Raw genomic sequence first — 20790 nt, 5'->3', positions numbered from 1 at the left:
ATGGCATCAGTTGCGTTAAGGTCTAGGGGCACACAAAGGTCTAACACCTTTATATTCCCAACTCGTGGGCATTCTCAAATCATGAACTCATCTGGGGGCAGAGGTTATATCAACTCCTTAGTGCCAGTAGCCTAACTGAATTTATTTTCTGTTTTACATAGCTGTGGCAGTTTGAAAGAAAATAGCTCCTGTAGACTCAAAGGGGGCAGTGCTAATGGGAAGTATGGCCTTGCTGGAGTGGGTGTGGCCATGTTGGTGGAAGTGGATCACTAAGGAGTGAACTTTGAGGTCTCAGAAGCTCAAGCCTGCCTGGTGTCTCACATTCACTTCCTTCTGCCTGCTGATACAGATGCAGAACCCTCAGCTCCTTCTCTAGTACCATACCTGTCTACGCACTACCATGGTGATAATGGACTAAACCTCTGAATATGTAAGCCAACCCCAGGTAAGTGTTTTTCTTTATAAGAGTTGCTGTGGTCATGGTGTCTCTTCACAGCAATAGAACCTAAGATAAGAGCTAAGTAGGCAGTTGAGCAAATAGCATCCTATAGAGAGCTAGGAACAAAAGGATGAATGGTTCGGCCATGGCCATGAGTAGTCAACCATGGGATCCAGGAGAACAAAGCTTGGCACCACTTGTTGGATTCTTTACACCACCTTTCTCTGTCCTGAACGTTACTTATGGCCATGAAAACTTCTCTAATTATCCCTGACTGATTGACAGAGAAGCAAGTTTCTCCCAGTATCATACTGAAACCTTCTCATCTCCTAAAAAGGAGGTCCAATCCTCTTTGATTCTGAAGAAAAACCTCGGCTAAGCAGTCTAACTGGGTTTCCAGATGTGAGCAGAATTTTCCAGATGACTCCAGTCGTTAAGCATTGATTTCCTTAAAGCTGTTGTTCCTCACGATTAGGGCTGAGATCCAACTGCAGCACAGTCTTCAATGCCTGCAGCAGGGGAGTGAGAATGAAATGGCTTGTTGCACAGTGAAGCTTAGAATCTAGATTTGATGGGCCCTGCCCTCTTCTCCATTATAGACAAGCATTTGTGGTATAACATGCACGAGGACGCAAAGGAGGGGGTTCTCCTCCAGTGCAAACAATTCAGAAGATGAACTCTTGGTTCAGCTGTAGTGCAAGCAAGCCAGGTAGACTCTGGGTCTGGACAGACACTTAACTATCATTCCTGGAATTACCTTGCTTGGAGTCTGCATAGGGCAAATTTTCTAAGGGGTATCTTGGTGGCATTAACCAGGCACCCTTCCCTCTGAAGTCCTGGGGGTGAAGCTTAGGTTCATCCCATTTAAAGTTGTTGGTTTTGGAAGTGGAATCTCTATGAGCTCCCCAGTTACATTATTTCTCATACCCAAGGTCCTAGCTTATGGGGATTTGGAGCCTTTCCCAGGGGGGTGACCAAAAAAGACAAAATAGGACAATAATAATTATAGGACCCAGGTCAATCTTATCTCTAGGGGGTTGAAGGACCTGGTACTGACCCATCCATCATTATCTTCTGAAGCCTCCTTCAGCTGGGTAGATAGATCTACAGGGCGACATTTACTGCTGTGGGGTAGTGAGGAACACAGGTTCTAGAGTCTTTCCATGTTGGCTCCAGGTTCAGGATTCTCTTCACCCATGCAAGGTTACCAGGCTCAGACACAAGCAACAGTGCAGCCTCTAACACCATCCGATGAATAGTCCTCTGGGTTTACTGTAGAGCCCATAAAGACCTGAGGACTGAATGGTTAGTAATTTTTGCCTAATGTCCTTTTCCGTACTGGCCCTTAGGAGATGTGATGGTTTGAATATGCTTGTCCCATGGGAAGTGGCACTATGAGGAAGTGTGGCCTTATTGGAGGAAGAGGTGTGTTGCTGTGGAAATAGAGCTTTGAGGTCTCATATATATGTTCAAGTATGGCCAGTGGAATCATAGCCTCCTCCTGGCTGCCTGCAGAAGAGTTTCCTCCTGGCTGCCTTTAGATCAAGATGTAGAACTCTCAGCTCCTCTAACCCCACATCGGCCTGGACACTGCCACACTTCCTACCATGATGATAATGGACTGAACCTCTGAAACTGTAAGCCAGCTCCAATTAAATGTTTGTCTTTATAAGAGTTACCTTGGCCATCGTGTCTCCTCACAGCAATGAACCCCTAAGAGAGGAGGGCAAAAGGTTGTAGGGTGGTCCAATTTTTACCAGTTCACCGACATGTTCAGTTGACCTGTTCTGAGCTTCATGGCTTCTAGGCACAAAGTAGTTTCCACTCAACATTTAGGACATTTCCATGGGAAACTTTGGCTGTGAGGGCTGGGCCATTGTCACACCCCTAGGAGAGGAGAACCCAAATGTATTGTAATATCTGGGCCTGAGTAACTTGGCAGTTTTACTTTCTCCCAGATGGGTTACTGGGTAGGGTTTGGTGACCATCTGTGTTCTGATAGCATCAGGGAATACGGATCTGTCATCTGACAAGAATGACTACCATTTGCCTCCTGTTTGGCATCTTCTCTTCTTGTCCACTTGGTTTCTTTGTGCATAAGTTGGGCTCTGGAGCAATTCAGATTTATTTAATGCAACCAAGACATGGAGAGGTTCCTTCTGGTTCTAGGGTCATCTTCTGGGTGGCCAAATCTACTGCCTTGTTCACTTGGGCCTCTGGAGATTTCCCTTCTGGTGCCCTTAGTGGATTGAAGTGGAAATTTCTGGTTTCTTTGGAAACTCAATTGTGTTATGTGATGTTTTTCTGGAAGCTGTCTTGTGAGAGGATGTTTTGTTGAAGCAGATACCTGAGATGGTGTCTTAGTTAGGATTTTACTGCTGTGAATAGACACCTTGACCAAGGCAACTCTCATAGGACATTTAAATGGGGCAGGAACTTGGCAGCATCCAAGCAGGCATGGTGCAGGAGAAGCTAAGAGTCCTACATCTTCATCTGAAGGCTGCTAGCAGAAAACTGGCTTCTAGGCAGCTAGGATGAGAGACCAAATAATCCACACCCACAGTGACACACCTACTCCAACAGGGCTACACCTTCTAATAATGCCACTCCCTGGGCCAAGCATATACAAACCATCACAGAGGGCTTGTGATATTCTGCTGGAGTAGATACTTGAGAGGGTGCATGATATTTTAAAAGAGTATAAGTGGAACCCCATAAAAAGTGAGAGGCTACTCTTGCATTGTGGTGCCATGCAATGCTTCGCCAGGCTTCAGTGGGCTTTGTTGGGCTTCTCTGGGCTTCAGTGGACTTTGTTGGGCTTCTCTGGACTTCACTAGGCTTTGTTGGGCTTCTTTGGGCTTCTCTGGGCTTCTCTGGGCTTCACTTTGTAGAAGGAAACTCACCAAAGAATTTCTCATGGTTTTCCAGCTGCTTCTTGCTGCTTCTACTGACTCATGCCAAGCTTTTTTGATGTGGTTTTTCTACATCAAGCCACCAGTTTGTGTTTGATGTTTGCTATTGAACTGGACTGCTGGTATCCTAATAATGAAGAGGAGAATCACACCCAAAGAACTACATCGAAGCAGGTCTACAACCCCCTTGTCCTATCGCCCATCTTTCTCCCTTACCTTGTTTGGTGGGCTAGAAGAGAGGTTGAAGCATGTAAGAACCCTAAATAAAGTAGGGTTTGACAAATCTAAGCCTACAGTGGACAATGGATATCTCTCCCGGCAACCATGCATGGCCTCAAGTAGGGCCAGGAATTCTTTTTTGTTTGTTTGTTTGTTTGTTTGTTTGTTTTATTTTTGATTTTCTTTCTTGGCTGAAGTGAGGAGTTCCCTCTCTAAATACGGAGGGTCTTCCTCTATATATTTAAAGAGTCCCATGAACATGGGCCCTGACAAATGTATACCTACTATCTGTGTATACAGTGATGATTTTGCCCTTCCCCCAGTAAAGTGCCTGGATTAGTGTCAGAAACTCAGCCTTTTGTGCTAACATTCTGCAGCTGAGGAACTGGGCCCACACTGTCCCATCCAAGGTAATGTCTGTGGCTCTGGCATACCTCATTTCATCTTGAACAAAAGTGTTCCTCCTCATCTTCTTGTAGCAAGACATCTGTTTGGTCAGGTTTGATGGACTGGACTTCATCAGTCATTCTCAGGCAAAGCAGGGATCAAGCAGCAGGGCAGAGGCTGGAGGCTGGGCCACCAGCCCCAGAGCAAAGCAGAAGGAGGGAGGCAGCAGTAGCAGCCACAGGGCTACTGCCCTGACTGAATCCATCCTTCACCATGGCCAGGAATGCTTCCACATGGTAGGCACCTGCCTGGATAAGCTGAGCTTCAAGTTCCTACTGGTAGCAGAGGGGCCCGGGGCCAGGGCAGCACCCAGACAGCATCTTTCCTCTTGCCCCTCCTGGGTTTTTTTTTTTTTTCAAGACATACTTTGGAAGCCATGGTTTTAACTCCTCTACCATGTAAACTTCATAAAGGCATTTTTTAACTGTGCAAATGGTTTGAGGATTTCATTCAGTGGTAGAATGGTTGCCTTGCAAGCATAAGGCTCCAACGATAGATAGATAGATAGATAGATAGATAGATAGATAGATAGATAGATAGATAGATAGATAGATGATAGGTAAAGCTTACAAAAATTGAGTGACTAAGCCAGCAAGAAGGTTTGGTGGATAAAGAATTTGCCATGCAAATTTAATGACCCAAGTTAAACCTCCAGAATCCATGTTAAGGTAGGCAGAGAGAACTGACTCCCTAAAGCTGTTTTCTGACCTCCACATGTCATATATCCCCTGACACACACACACACACACACACACACACACACACACACACACACTAGTTTTTGAGTTTTTGAGTTGACCGAGCATCTGCAACATCTACTCAAAGGAAATAGTGGTATTAGTTGACCAACAATGTAATGGCATTCTGTGGGGCAATGACATTGGTGGGATTAGAAGGCAAAAGTCTTTACTTGTGAAATAAGGGCCTGAGAGAAGAAGTAAGTAAAGAAGACCATGTTAGAACATCATGGAACTACCAAAGTAGAGTGGAGACGTCAGGGCAGGCCAGGGACAGCCATGGCATCACAGGATAAGGAGACAATAGTGTCAGGCAGCAAAGCCATCCTTGCAGGCTCTGCTAGAAAACAATGATGTGCTGAAAACTCATTTTCGAGAAGTGAGCACTGATGCCAGATGTTCAAACACCACAGAGCTCCACACCAGATGAGCTCTGCTAAATGCTCCACATGTGTTTATTCCAGTATTTAATTCTGATATAATACCAATGCGGGGGATAACACAGCTATAACCACCTAAAGCAGTGATTCTCTACATTCCTGATGCTGTGATGTTGTGGCGATCCCCAACCATAAAACTATTTTCATTGCTACATCATAATTATAATTTTGCTATTTATGAGTCATCGTGTAAACATCTGTTTGCAGATGGTCTTCAGTGACCCCTGTGAAAGGATCATTCAACTCCAAAAGAGTCAGGACCCACTTTTCTAAAGTTTAGAACCACTTGTCTAAAGGCTAAGGAACCAAAGACTCAGAGAGTCAGGCCAAACCTCATATAGCTCTAAGATGCCCCTGGCCTCATCTGACACCGAGCTCCATCTTTCACAACACAAAATGTTTCCTCTCATGCAATTCCAACAAGGCCCAGTCAAAAGTGCTGTTGGGAAACCTCTGCTTGCTCAAGCACTAAGGAGAAGACTCTGTGTGATGTGTTTGGTTGTCCTTGTGATATAGAAAGTGTGGTCTGATCAGAGCACAGGCCCTTTGAAGTCCCTTCTAGCTTACCCAATTTATCCTTCTGCCCTCTGGATACTCTCTAGGGAGGGAGGGTTCTGTTTGGTTTTTGTTTGTTTAAGGGTTCACACTTGATCTGTGGTAGTAACAAGGAGGTGATAATTCACATGTCACATTACAGATTTACACTCTCACTGCTTTTACTTAGCAAAGGAACCAGGGGCCAGGAACTAACCATGGCACAGAACAGCCTTTTTAACCAATATTTTCCTCAGAATCCTACATGAGTTCTGAAAACATATTAAAATGTTCTAGAAGACTGGGAGGCACTCTGCCAGAAGTTCTGCTGCTTTCTGGATCCGTACACAATATCATCAAAGAATATTGAACAAGCCTGTTTTTGTTTAATATAAAACAAAAATCTTCAAGTGGAAAAAAAACTTTTTTGAAAAAATAGAGCAAGGTGGGGGGGGGAGCTCAGAGGTTAAGAGAGTACTGACTCTTCCAGAGGTCCTGAGTTCAATTTCCCAGCAACCACATGGTGGCTCTCAACCATCTATAATTGGCCCTGATACCCTCTTCCAGTGTGTCTGAAGACAGCTACAGTGTACTCATATACATAAAATAAGTAAATCTTTGAGAGAAAGAAGAGAAGAGAAGAGAGAAGAAGAGGAGAGGAGAGGAGAGGAGAGGAGAGGACAGGGGAGGGGAGGAGAGGACAGAAGAGGACAGGGGAGGGGAGGAGAGGACCGGAGAGGAGAGAGGAGAGGAGAGGAGAAGAGAGGAAAGGAGAAGAGAAGAGAGGAGAAGAGAAAAAACAGCAAGAGATTCCCGAGGAAGACATCTTATCATAGCAGGGAGTTTGGATTTGCTTCCAGTGACACATTTCAAAGTGTCCTTTAATGGCTTAACTTTATGTTTCTGGAGACAGGAAATTAATGTTCATTTTTGAAAACAGACCCGCAGCATGTAAAGTTCACTTTTGATGGGTGAGAGCTCACAGGTACTTCACAGTGAGTTGAGAAGCAAGCATACAACGATGTTCCGACACAACAACACTCCAGCACTATGTACCTCATAGGGGATAAAAGTGCTGACTTAGGTAGAAGGGCCCTTAAAAAAGCGACAGTCAGCGAAGAATCATCATGCTTCAACAGATACTCAAAGGGAAATATCCAGTAACATGACTATCCTGATGTGACATTTATGTGGTCCTTCCCCCATAAGTCATATGTTAAACTCTGATCCCCTATATGTTGTGGATTGTCCTGGTTCTGTTTATATTTTGTTTGTTTGTTTGTTTTTTCGGAGCTGAGGACCGAACCCAGGGCCTTGTGCTTGCTAGGCAAGCGCTCTACCACTGAGCTAAATCCCCAACCCCTGTTTATATTTTGATACTAATTCTGCTTCCTCAAGAGGGGCTTCCCTGACAAGGAGTGAATCACATACAGGTGATTTCCTGTGAACTTTCTCCCCATTTTAACTGGTCAAATAAAGGCTAGAGCCTGGGATTGGGCAGTGAAAAGGAAAAGTGTTGGCTGGAGGTTTTAGGGAGGGAGAAGAGAGGAAGGAAGAAGGGAAGACAAGGACATGGAGGAGAGAGAGGAAGACAGAAAAAGAGAAGGTGGAAGGAAGATGGAACAGAACCATGTGGTCTGGAGAAGCCACAAGTAGCAAGGGTTCTCATAGCTGGGAATCGGGTAGTGCAGTGGTGAATCTGCCCAATCTAAATAGGCAGCTTATAAATATTATAACTGTTCTCTACACAGACTTATTGGAATTGGATATTCACTACAACACCTGTATGAGGATATTGGGAGATGGACCCTCTTAAATGGGATTCTTATTATGGTTGTATGTAAAAATCTTCCCTACAGGCTCACACGTTTTGCTCCCCACGTGTGGAACTATTTTGGGAGGCTACAGAACTTTTGGACATGGGAACTGCCTGGTCAGTGGGGCAGGAGGAACACAGGCCTTGAGAGTTAGTCCCTGGCCCTCTCTCCAGGCCCACTCTCTGCTTCCTGACTCATCCAGACATGAACAAGCCAGCTGTAAGCCCCTCCCATCATGGATAGTGTAGTGCTGCTACCATGTTGTTCCCTCCATGGTGGGTTGATAACCCCGAAACTGTGAGTCAGTATCAATCCCATGATGCTGTTCCTGTCAGGTCCTCTGTCCCAACACTGAGGAAAGTAACTAATAGAGTATTCTTAGGAACAAGAGCCCAGGGTGATGGGCTCCTTCTACTATGCAAGGACACTGTGGGAAGGTGCCATTCATGAATCAGGAAGTGGTCGCCACACGACACTGAATCTGTCAAGGTCTTAATTTGGAACTTTTCAGCCTTTAGAACCATGGGAAATACATTTCTCTTGTTTAAAAGCTGCCCAAACGACCTCATTTTGTTTCAGAAGTCTGAATACACCACAGCAGCCACACTGGAAATTTATCATATGCTACCACTCCACGTTTCTATATGATAAAAGTGTCTTCAGGGGCTCCTGATGACAAGTCAGAAAACTTGTGATTCCATTTTAGCATAATGACGTTTCCATTTTGTCCTCTTTCAGGAGACTAAAAGCAACCAGTTTAATGTAAACTCTTCCTTCAAAGAAAGGAGATTGATGAAACTGAAGGGGCTAGAAAGGGGAGAGGAAAAGCATAGTCTTTAAATAGTATGGAGAGTGGGGTGCAGGGCGCCCCCAGTCACTGGCCTGACAAAATGCATAAAGCTGGCTTGCCAGGAAGCTAAACCTCCCAGAGCTTTATTTGTAGTTCAAAGAATATAGCGGATTGCTGATGACAGGCTCCATGGACGTGCCTTTTGTTTTTTCTGTATTTAAGGTACTGAGGAAAGTGACTGCTTTTCTCCTAACCAATAACCCCCCACGGAAGGATAAGCCTCATGAGCCCTCGTCCATTCCATGCTGAAATGTTGATGGCACAGTCTTGTGCAGGCAAGCATAGCCGTAGTGAGGCCATGAGTGAATACAGGGTGCTATGTCCAGTAGACATTATCACAGCAGTACCCCTTTGACAAACTCTGACTCTTTGGATCTTTCCACCCACTCTACCCTAATGATCTCTGAACGTTGGAGAGGGCGGTACACTTGTCCCACTTAGGACTGAGCACCTCGAAGTCACTTATTCTCTGCTTTGATGACTGCTGAGTCTCTACAGGAACCATTGTGAAGAGGAACTTCTCTGAGGAGGACTGAGAGCTGTGCACATCTGTGAACAGAAAAAGAAGTATTTAGAGGGCATTTTAGGACCATTGGATATTTTAATGGTTTTAAAGGTTGCGGTGGCAAGATAGAATTACAAAGACACATACTTTAAAATACTATTCTGCCTCTGTGGAAGAGAAGAGAGGCTTTTACACACAAAGGCTGACAGCTGCCTCATTCCACTACAAAACATGCAGACACAATTAAATTTCAGAATTGTAAAAGATTCCACACAGCTAACTGACTTACTTAGCTCAAACAACCCATGAAACGTCTGTAAATACCTGGCACAACCAAAGCTTTAAGACTGAGGTCATCAAACAGGACCCAGAAAAGGGCTGTGAAGAATTATAAAAACAACAGGAAGAAAAAAATACCAGGAAAATGGACAGAATTCAAAGTTACCTTGTACATTCTGCAACTTCTCAATTTTGCTATTAAGTTTTGACACATATGCATATACACATGCACACATGCATGCAGGTACACAGGCATATGAGAGCTGAAGCAGTTCATGGTGGAAGTTTTAAAAATCACATTAAAAAAAAGATTATCATGGTAATAACACAAAGAAAGTACAAACTGGCTTTTTGGCCACTTTCCAGTTTCAATAACTCACCAAAATGGCAAACACAAAAGGAAAGAGGAGAGGCACTCAGTATATGTTCTTTAGACCTTTTAGGAAATATGGAGTTGTTCCTTTGGCCACCATACATGAAGGGTGATATTGTAGACATCAAGGGAATGGGTACTGTTCAAAAAGGAATGTCCCATAAGTGTTACCATGGCAAAACCAGAAGTCTACAATGTCACCCAGGGCATCATTGTAAACAAGCAAGTTAAGGGCAAGATTCTGGCCCAGAGGATCAATGTGCGGATTGAGTACATCAAGCCCTCAAAGAGCAGAGACAGCTTCCTGAATCGGGTGAAGGAGAACGATCAGAAGAAAAAGGAAGCCAAAGAGAAGGGTGCCTGGGTTCAGCTGAAGCGCCAGCCTATGCCACCCACAGAAGCCCACTTTGTGAGGACTAACGGGAAGGAGCCTGGGCTGCTGGAGCCCATGACATTCGGATTCATGGCCTAACGGACAGAAAGAAATAAAGGACCTGGACTGCAAAGTGTTAAAAAAAATTACAAACTGTGAAACCTACCAATAAGCACAGAAGAAAAATGAGAAAATAGACCCAAATTCAATGGAAGTAAAGGTGAAAGGGATTGTGGGAAAAATATGTATAGCAACTACACAAAATTCAGTATGAATTGGAGTCTAACACATGACATGGAAGCAAAGGAATTATTCAGATGCGCTTTCAAAAATTGGAGATTTGATTAAAAATTGAAGTGATTTGTCCCAAGAAAAAGGAAGAAAGAAGCACTATAATAAAAGTTGTAATCTTCAGGACTGGAGAGATGGCTCAGCAGTTAAGAGCACTGACTGCTCTTCCAGAGGGCCTGAGGTTAATTCCTAGCAACCACATGGTGGCTCACAACCATCTGTAATGAGATCTGATGCCCTTGTCTGGTGTGTCTGAAGACAGCTACAGTGTACTCATATAAATAAATAAATTTTTAAAAAAGTTTTAATCTTCAAAGGCAAAGAACTCTTTGAGGGACTATGGAAAATTTGTCACTTAAAAGAAAAAGGGGGCTGACCTTAAATTACCGCAGAGTAAATCACCAATCCAGAAAATGGTTCAGAAATGCCTAAAAGTCCTCAAAGAGATGAAGCTAAGATATGGACATTTTGAATATGAAGATGAGCCCATCTTATAGAAAACACTGACTGATAAACTTAAGGAGGTGAAGAGGTTGATAAAAAAGCAACAGAACTCACACTGAGATTGAATCTACTTTACGATGTGCCAAGGCTTAGAGGAATTCGGGGGCTGTAGTAACAGGGTAGAGTGCAAACTTGCAAAAATACTTAGCAGAATAACTTGACACTGATGCATGTTGAATCCTGTATTGAAAGCAGTGAGATGATAGCATTAGAAGATGCTAAGTCACATAAAAACATCGAAAGGTTATTTATAAGACAAAGGTAACTGCTAAGAAGATAGATCATTGCATCAGGTAGAAGATTAAAAGGAAGAAAAAGAAATGGGCTAATTTGAGAATGCTCATGGAGTCAGGGGTTCTGCCTACCAAAAGGATAAGATTGCGTCTCAAATCATGCCTATCATAGTAACTTTTATACTAAAAAGAATACTCCAAAGTATTAGATTAAGCATACACATTCAAGAAAAAAGAACTACTAAATATATTTCAAGATAAATACAACATAAAAACATAAAATAAATGGGCAGAATTCAGCCAAGTTAAGATGTCCCAGTGTTGGCCGTGCCTAACAGACATTGAGTGCTAGGAACAAGAACCAACGTTAATGGCATCTTCATTGTTTTCCCTGCTGTATGGACTCTGGCCATGGCCAGTTTCAAGTTATTGATCTGATATTGCTGATGTTGATTTGAGAAGAAACAAACACTTGGGTTGGTTTTTGTTTGTTTGTTTGTTTGTTTGTTTTCTCTTGTGAGTTGTAAACTGGCTTTGGCACAGCAATAAATAAGGTTCAGATAAGGACAGAGGTTTTGTAGTGATCTAAAAAGCAAAACCAATTTCAAGGTGTGTCCTCTCAAAGTATGAGAGTTAAGTGCTTTGACGGTGGCTTGTGTGTTCTGGGCAGAGGAAGGTGGGAGGTGAGAACTGTGTTAAACGAGATGGCTCAAAGAATACTGCATAGTGACAGAGTATGGAGATGCAGAACAGCAAATGTGGGTCTCTATGTGCCAAACAAGATGATGTGTACATTCATGAACAAAAATGCTAGGCCTTGCAAGGATAAATGGATAAAGATGTTTGGCTTAAAAGAGATTTTATCATTCCTCTGCCAAACAATCCCAAGAGAATAAAAATGAATAAATAAGGATATAAAAGACCCAGATTATATAACTGAAAACCAAGAAAACATAATCTTTTCTATCAAATTGCCTATGAAAGGGCCTTCTCTTCTTTATCAAAAACCATAAAGGGACAGTCATGAAAACCAGTCACATACCAAGCCATATGAAAATAGTAATACATTTTTTAAATTGAGAAACCCTATTCAGGTAACAGTCTTTATAAATAATAAAACAATGGCATTTATCATACATATTTCAACAAAAGTCTCCTACCATTTGGAAATTTCAGCTTTGTAATTTTAAAACAATTCTTGAATCTAATCTAAGACTATGATTACAGAACATATGAGAGCAAGTGACAATGATGACATCACACCCAGAACCTGGGGATATAACAATAGGGCTCAGAGAAAATGAGAGGAATGTGGACAGTAAACAGCAAGGGAGAATCTTCAAAGCCTCAACTCAGAAAAAGAACAACTAAAATAAATAGTAACCGGGTGGAAAGAACTCAGAAGGAAAAGGCTGGAGCTATTGTGAGTCTGAGTATTTTAAAAGTTGCAAGCATTTTAAAGCCCAAATGCTTGTTCTTTAGAGGACCAGAAAGAAAGCAGTAAAGTTGGTCTGCTGTTGGTCTAATTTTATAAAATTAGAAATTCAATTATATAAAACTCAACTGCAATAGAGGAAATTGTTGCAGACAGAATCACAAGATGATTTTGCAAACTCAGGCAACTAAATTTGAAAACAGTGATGAAGCATATAATTTTCTAATAAAGCTAATTTCATTGAAATATAACTCAACCAAAATTGGTCTAAATAGATCAGTTGTTACCAGAAACTTATTTAAAACTTCACAAAGGCCTCTCTTTCTTCCAAAGTACTATTTCAAAACAGCTTCACAAGAGACTGTTTCTGGATCTAAAATAAACAGGCAATCCAAGAACTTCCATTTTGGAAGCAATTCTTTCAACAAAAAACAGAGAAGGGATCAAAAGAGGGAAGGGAGTTTCATCCCTAGACCTGAAGCAGACTGCTTCCAGAGGGGCCTGTCCTCCCATGCCACCTCCAATCTCTAGAGACTGGCCAAACCTTGTGATGGACTTTCTGAGTCCCCTATTTCTTCCTGTCAGTCCCCAAGACCTTGAAACACCTTCTGCCTGGGCCCTCCAGTGACCACACTTAGTAGGAACTCAGAAGAACTCCCAACCCGATAACCCACAGCAACCACAAATTTCTTAGATCTGGAGGTTGGGAGGGAAGGGGCAATAGAAACCAGAAAACAGAACACCCATTCAACAAAGACATGGCCAGGTACCAGCACCTAGAATTATAATTATCCCAAACCCAGACACCTAGATATACAAATATAATCTATGAAATGACTGGCAGGACAAGATGTCTCCATAGAGCCCAGTGGAGTGCCACAGTAGGCCCCGAGTATTCCAACATGGCTCAAACACACATAAGGACTTCAAAATAGGCTATCAGAGTAGGATAGAGGTCACTGAAGAGAAAACTAACAAATCCCTTTAAGAAATCTATGAAAATACAAGCAGTGTAATGAAATGAAGAAAACAGTTCAAGACTTACAAGTAGAAACAAAAACAATTAAAAAAAAAAACCAAATTGAAGGAAAACTGGAAATGAAAAACACAGATACCTGGACAGGAAACACAGAGGCAAACAGAGGCAAGCCTCAACAACAGAATGTATGAGCTGGAGAAAGAAAAACATCCCACAGTAACACCAAATTTTAAAAGTATCTATTTGCTGGGTGTGGTGAGCATTGCCTTTGATCCCAGCACTTGGAAGGCAAGACAGGTGGCAGAGGTTAACAACGCCCAAGGAAACACAAGGAATAAATAGACACTGATCAGACAATCAGAAGAAGGTACCACACCACACCAAGAAAATAGTGGGAATAACAAACATTGCTCATTGATAACTCTCACCAGTCAATGACTTCAATCCCACCAATAAAAAGATGGTGTAACAGACTGGATTGAAAACAGGAATCATTCTGCAGCATCCAAGAAATACACCTTAACACCAAGAATAGACATCATCTCAAGGTAAAACAATGGAAAAAGATATTCCAAGCATATCTAAGAAGCCAGCCAGTGTGGTCACTTTAATATCTGACAAAGTGACTTCAAATCAAAGCTAATCAGAAGAGATATGGAAAGATGATACATAGATACCAAAGGAAAAATCCACCAAAAAGACAGGGAAACTCTGAAGAACCTATGCACCAAACAGAAGGGCACGAAAGTTTGTAAAGGAAACACTACTACAGCTTAAATCACATATTGAGCCTCACACAGGGATAGCGGGAGACTTTGCTACCCAATCTCACCAACACTTATCCAGATGAAAAATAAGCAGAGAGATGTTAGAGCTAACCGACATCATAAAGCAGACAAACCTAACATATTTACAGAACATTTCACCCAAACACAAAAGGATGCACCTTCTTCTCAATACCTCTTGAAACTTCTCCGAAATTGACCACATACTTGGACACAATGCAAGTCTCAACAGATGAAGAAAACGGAAACCACTCCCTGCACTATAGCTGACTACCACAGATGAAAGCTGACTAGCAATAACAAAAAGCTTACAAACGCATCGAAACCGAACAGCTCTCTACTGAGTGAAAAATGAGTCAAGACAGACATTAGAAAAGACATCTGGCCCTGCCCTGTGCCACCCGGCACCCTTCACTGAGTTTGTCACTCCTACAGAAGTGCTGCCAGCATGTCTGATAAACTGCCCTAGTAAGTCACAGACACGAGACTGGCTGCCTGGGGACAAAAGGCCCTGGATGTAGCTGAGAATGAGATGCCAGGTTTGATGCACATGCGGGAAATGTACTCAGCCTCCAAGCCACTGAAGAGTGCTCACATTGATGGCTGCCTGCACATGACTGTGGAGACTGCTGTCCTCATTGAGACTCTCGTGACCCTGGATGCTGAAGTGCAGTGGTCCAGCTGCACTTTCCCAGGTGCACTTCCCATGCAGCAGCTGCCATTGTCAAGGCTGGCATTCCAGTGTTTGCCTGGAAGAGCGAGACAGATGAGGAGTACCTGTAGTGTACTGAGCAGATGTTGTACTTCAAGGATGGACCCCCTCAACATGATTCTGGATGATGGTGGTGACCTTACTAGCCTCATCAACACCAAATACCCACAGCTTCTGCTCTGAGGAGACCACGACTGGGGTCCACAACCTCTACAAGACAATGGCCAATCGGCTACTGAAGGCGCCTACCATTAATGTCAACAATTCTTTCACCAAGAGCATGTTTGATAACCTTTATGGCTGCTGGGAGTCCCTCATAGACAGCATCAAACAACCCACACATGTGATTGTGGGCGAGGTGGCAGTGGTAGCAGGCTGTGGTGATGTGATCAAGAGTTGTGCCCAGGTACTGAGGGATTTTGGGGCCATCATCACCAAAATTGACCCCATCAATGCACTGCAAGCTGCCATGGAGGGCTATAAGGTAACCACCATGCACAAAGCCTGTAAGGAGGGCGCATCTTTGTCACCATCACAGGCTGTGTTGATATCATCCTTGGTCGGCACTTTGAACAGATGAAGGATGATGCTATTGTTTGTAACACTGGACACTTTGATGTGGAGATTGATGTGAAGTGGCTCAATAAGAACTCTGTGGAGAAGGTGAACATCCAGCCCCGAGGTGGACCACTACTGGCTAAAGAATGGATGCCACATCACCTTGCTGACTGAAGGCCATCTGGTCAACCTGGGTTGTGCCATGGGCCACCCAGCTTTGGGATGAGCAACTCCTTCACAAACCAGGTGATGGTACAGATTGAGTTGTGGACCCATCCATATAAATACCCTGTTATGGTTCACTTCCTGCCTAAGAAGCTGGATGAGGCAGTGGCTGAAGCCCACCTGGGCAAACTGAATGTGAAACTGACCAGGCTGACAGAGAAGCAGGCTCAGTACCTGGGCATGCCCGTTAACGGCCCCTTCAAGCCTGATCACTACCTCTACTGAGAGCTGGGACTGTCCTTCACCTTCCAGTTGCCATCCTTGCTCTGGGCCTACCTCTCATTCCCAAGAGCAAATGTCACCAACTTTGCAGTTGTTTTACCAGTGTCACCACCACCCCCCCAACTGTGGCTGGTCTTTCTGTCTTTAGCTTCTGTTGTATCCCTCATATAGTTTCCTGTGTGGCAGGGGGAACAGAGAGGTACCTGGGAGGCATCTACAGGGCATCTGAGCTCAGAAGTCTTGGAAGTCCTGAGGCTAGATGTTGTTAGTGATGGTCACAAGCCCATCCACCTTACTATCCAGATCCTCACTTGGCCTTTAGATCTGTGTGCTTGATTTACAGATCTGCTGATTTCTCAGCCCAGGACCCCAGAAGGAGTCTACCACAGGGTAGGAACCACTGGAGTTTGAAGGTTCCTGAGAGCTTGGCCTTTTTTACTGTTGGGCCAACTCTTAGGCCCTTAATACTGAGTTGGTACTTTTGGTCCTTATTTCACAAGGGTTAGAATAGATTAACCAAGAAAGGACAAGTGATAGAAACTGAAAGGGCTGGAAAAACAAATAGGAAAAGGCCATGCCACTACTGTATAACTGATGGTTCCTACCACAACCCTCGGTCACAAACAGATTGATTTGTTTTATATACTATTTAGAATGTTAACAAAGGAAGGTGGATAAAATACAGTTTCTAGTGCCAAAAAAAGGTAAAACATTTGAAAACTTTTAAATATAAGTAATTAAAATAAACATTCAAAGCTTTAAATTAAACATTAAAAGCTTTCTAAAAGTACCTAAGTACAACATAGCTTAAGACATGTTAATAGGGCTAGAGAGATGGCTCAGCAGTTAAGAGCACTGACTGCTCTTCCAGAGGTCCTGAGTTCAAATTCCAGCATCCACATGGTGGCTCACAACCTTCTATAATGAGATCTGATGCTCTCTTCTGGTGTGCATGAAGACAGCAACAATGTACTCATATAAATAAAATAAATAAGTTTTTTTAAAAAAGAAAAAAAAGACATGTTAATATTGAAGCTTTATCCATAAAATGAGTTATTGTTGACTTAAAAATAGTACTGAAGGTAATGGTCTAGTGAGAATGGCTAAAGTAATTCTCACACAGTGCCTGTGAATGTTGGAATTGGCCTGACCCTATAGAAGATACTTAGGCATAAAGCACAAATGACATTTCTTACAAAGATGAATTTTATGACTTAGAAGTAATGCTCAATGTTTTAGGAGGAAAAGATGTAGGATAAACAAATATAATATCCTGGGCGATACAGGCAGAGCCTAGCTCAACAAATTGCAAAGGGTTACAAGTTGCAAATTACATTTTCCTCTAGCATTCTGAGAGAATGACCAAATACCTTCTCCCTTTGGAGAAATTAGCTGTGTGTTTAACTTTTCCTGGATTCTTTACTGCTTCTCTGTATGCACAAAGACCTTTTTGCCCTTTATAGGGGCCAGATGAATTCAGTGCAGAATTCTACCAGACTTTCAAAGAAGAATTAATGTCAATACTCCTCAAATTATTCTACAAAATAAAAATAGAAGGAATGTTGCCTAATTCTTTTTACAAAGTTCCAATTACATATATATATATATATATATATATATATATATATATATATATATATATATCTTGGGGTAACCATAACCAAACAAGTAAAAGACTTGTATGTTAAAAACTGTATGATGTTGAAGAAATAAATTGAAGAAGTTACCAGAGGACATAAAGCTCTCCCATGCTCATGGATCAGTTGAGTTAATACAGTAAAAATGGCTCTCCTACCAAAAGCAATTTACACATTCAATGCAATTCCCTTGAAAATTCCAACACAATTCTTCACATAAATTGAAAGGACATTATTCAGCTCCATATGGAAACACAAAAAGCTAAAGATATGATGATTATGATGATGATCATGATGATCATGATGATGATGATGGAGAACTGCTGGAGGTATCACTCTCCTCAATCTCAAATTGTATTATAGAGCTACAGTAATACAAGCAGCATGGTGTTGGCATAACGAGAGAAATGTCAGGTGATGTAATTGAATTGAAGATGTAGACATAAATCTGCACACCTACAGGAGCACACACCAGAAAAAGACCATATCTTCAACAAATGACGCTGGTCAATCTATATGACTGCATGTAGAAGAATCCATATAGATCCATATTAATCCCTCTACACAAAACTCAACTCCAAATGGATCAAAGACCTCAACATAAGGTCAAATAGATACCCTGAATTTGACAGAAGAGAAAGTGGAGAATAACCTTGATGCCTTTGGCACAGGAAAAGACTCTTTGAGCAGAAGACACTGAGAACAATTAATAAATGGGACCTAACAAAACTGATATGCTTCTGTTTTGCAAAGGACACCAACATTTCAACAAAGTGACAGCCTACAGAATGGGAAATTATTTTTTATCAACTACATATCTAATAGAGGGGTTTATAAAATATGTAAAGAACTTTACAAACTGGACATCAAGAAAACAAATAACCGAATTTAAAAATGGCATACAAATCTAAACAGATAACGCTAAAAAGATAAGGCACAGATGGCCAAGAAGCACTTAAAGAAATGTTCAACATCCTTAGCCATCAAGGAAATGCAAGTCAAAACTACTTGGAGATGTTTACTTACACCAGCCAGATGGCCAAGATCAATAAAACAGATGACGGTGCGTGCTGCCACGGAAGCAGAGGAGGGGGACCACTCATCCATTTCTGATGGAGATGCAAACCTGCACAGCCACTGTGGAAATCAGTGTGGCAGTTCCTCAGAAAGATGGGAATCCCTCTGTGGGCCTCCGTGTCGGCGGTTTTCCACGGAGATCTCTGGTCTGGCTAGGTTGGTGGGTCCAGGAGAAAGGAGGAGAACTCAGGCAGGTGTTGTTCCGCTTCTGTTTCAGGAGATGGAGCAGCCGGCAAAGGATGCAGGGGAGCTTCTGGCAGTGATTTTGGGAGAGCAGATCTCTTCCCCAAGTGGCAGTGTGACAGCTCTTAGGACAGAAGCTCTCAGATGATGAAGTGATTCTTGCGCAGCTTTAATTCCGAACACGACTTTTTTGGGTGGGTCATTTCATCTACATATTTGGGGGCGTGGTCCTGTCTCTACGACTGATCTGTCTTGAGCCTCTGTGACCTGTGGTGAAGTCCTCACCTGTGGAGGAGGGGCTTGGGGCATTGCTCTATATGATTTGGTCTGTCTCAAACCTCTCTACAGGGGTTTGTGGGGGGCTGCAGCTAGTGAGACCCTGATCTGGGAGGCTGGGAATGCACCTGCCATCCCCTTTTAGGGTCCCCAGGGATTCCACCTGTCTCGACCAGGAATCAGGGTACCTTTTCACAACCTGCAGCCCCACAACTCGTCCCTATCCTTTTATAAGGGAAAAGTATCATTAAAATAACTATCTCCTGGGTTGGGAACAGTTTGATACTGAACCAAGACCTGATTGGTAGTGATCTTAGCAGTGCTACTCATCTGCTGCTTTAGAAACTGAATGAGACAGGCTGCAAGAGAAGCAAGGCTCCAATGGCTAGTACAGGGCCAAGGAGGGGAAGAACTCAAGCTATCAAGGGGTTAGAGTACCAAAGGGAAGGAGTGTTAGGAGTATAGCATGCCCAGAGGTTTCCCCAGAGCTCTTTGAGCATTTGTATATCTGGTTTTACCATCCCAGATTCATTGACATAGAAGCAACGTTCCTTCCCCAGCAAAATGCAAGTTCCTCCCTGTTCAGCAGTCAGTAAGTCCAGGGCTCTGTGGTTTGGGAGAGTAACTCCTGCTAAGGAGCTTATCTGGCATTGAAGAGACTCAAGGCTCTCTATAGTGGAAGCCATTACCTGGTCAAGCTTGTCCTGGAAGTTGCTGGCCAGATGTTGTGTTTGGACAAGGGCTTCTCCAGTGGTTCCTGTTGCACCCAGTGAGACAGCAAGGCCTAATCCAATAAGCAGAGGGATGAAGATTTCTCTCTTCTTTTGCCTTCCTCCTATCTGCAAGGCAAGTTCTTCAGGTTCATAGAGAAAAACCTAGGGGACAATTATCACAGGGGTGCAGGAACCTTGAAAAGGGGAGTTAATCCAGGCACCTGCAGTGCTTGTGCACCAGAGGAGGGCAGGAGGGTAAACACATACTGATTTGGTGATGGTGATGTCACTGACACATGTAGAATGGAGTTTTGAGGAGGACCCTATGAGGCAAAGAGGTGGGGGTAGGTCCAAAAGAGGAATGTCCTGTTCTTTCCTTGTGGGTAAGGGTCAATGGAGGTCACAGAGGGAAATGTTAATGAGAACGGCTGCTAATAATGGTCGGGAGAGAGAAGCACAGAAAAGCATTGGGAGGAGTTGAGGTGGGTGGTTAAGGGAAGGAGGTCAGCTGGATATTGGCTTTACTATAGCCAGGAGAGGGTAGCTCAGAGTTCCTTCCGAGACTGATTTTCCTGTTGAATAATGTTAGCATGAGTAAAGACTGATTTGGAGGCAGGAATAAACTCACAGGAAATATGCAAGTCACCTACAAGGTATTTGGCATCATGACTCTGGTTTACCAATGTTCATCCTATGGATTACTGATGAAAGCTGAAAATGAGTTTTAAGGTTGGCGAGCTTGGTGCCGCCATGGCTGGTGTATTCTCTTCTGCAGCTCTAATATCTGCAACCTCCATACATGGAGACTCCTGGAGACATTCACCTGTGTTTCAGTAAGGAAAGCAGAGGAAAGGGTTGGGGAGAGTGGAGATGGAGTCTGGGTGTAGAAGGATCTCAATCCTGGTCTGGCATCCTTCAAGTGGGCAACCCTGGGTTCCTGTAACTTTGTTGTGTGCATCGTAGGTTTCCCTAGTGTAGAATCTCCAGTGGTATGTGTTGGGAATGATAGGGAGAGGCTGGACAATGGCAGAGTTG

At 43.0% G+C, this 20790-nt stretch overlaps 1 pseudogene; it reads left to right on the top strand.

Annotated features, from left to right (window-relative positions):
• The first annotated feature begins 14600 nt into the window (after nucleotides 1-14600).
• Nucleotides 14601-15891, top strand: LOC116897820 (annotated as a pseudogene).
• Nucleotides 15892-20790: the final 4899 nt, after the last annotated feature.

This window comes from Rattus rattus, chromosome 4 (assembly GCF_011064425.1).
Source record: "Rattus rattus isolate New Zealand chromosome 4, Rrattus_CSIRO_v1, whole genome shotgun sequence".
NCBI classification, from domain to species: Eukaryota; Metazoa; Chordata; class Mammalia; order Rodentia; family Muridae; genus Rattus; species Rattus rattus.
This window is presented reverse-complemented; position numbering and strand designations above follow the sequence as displayed.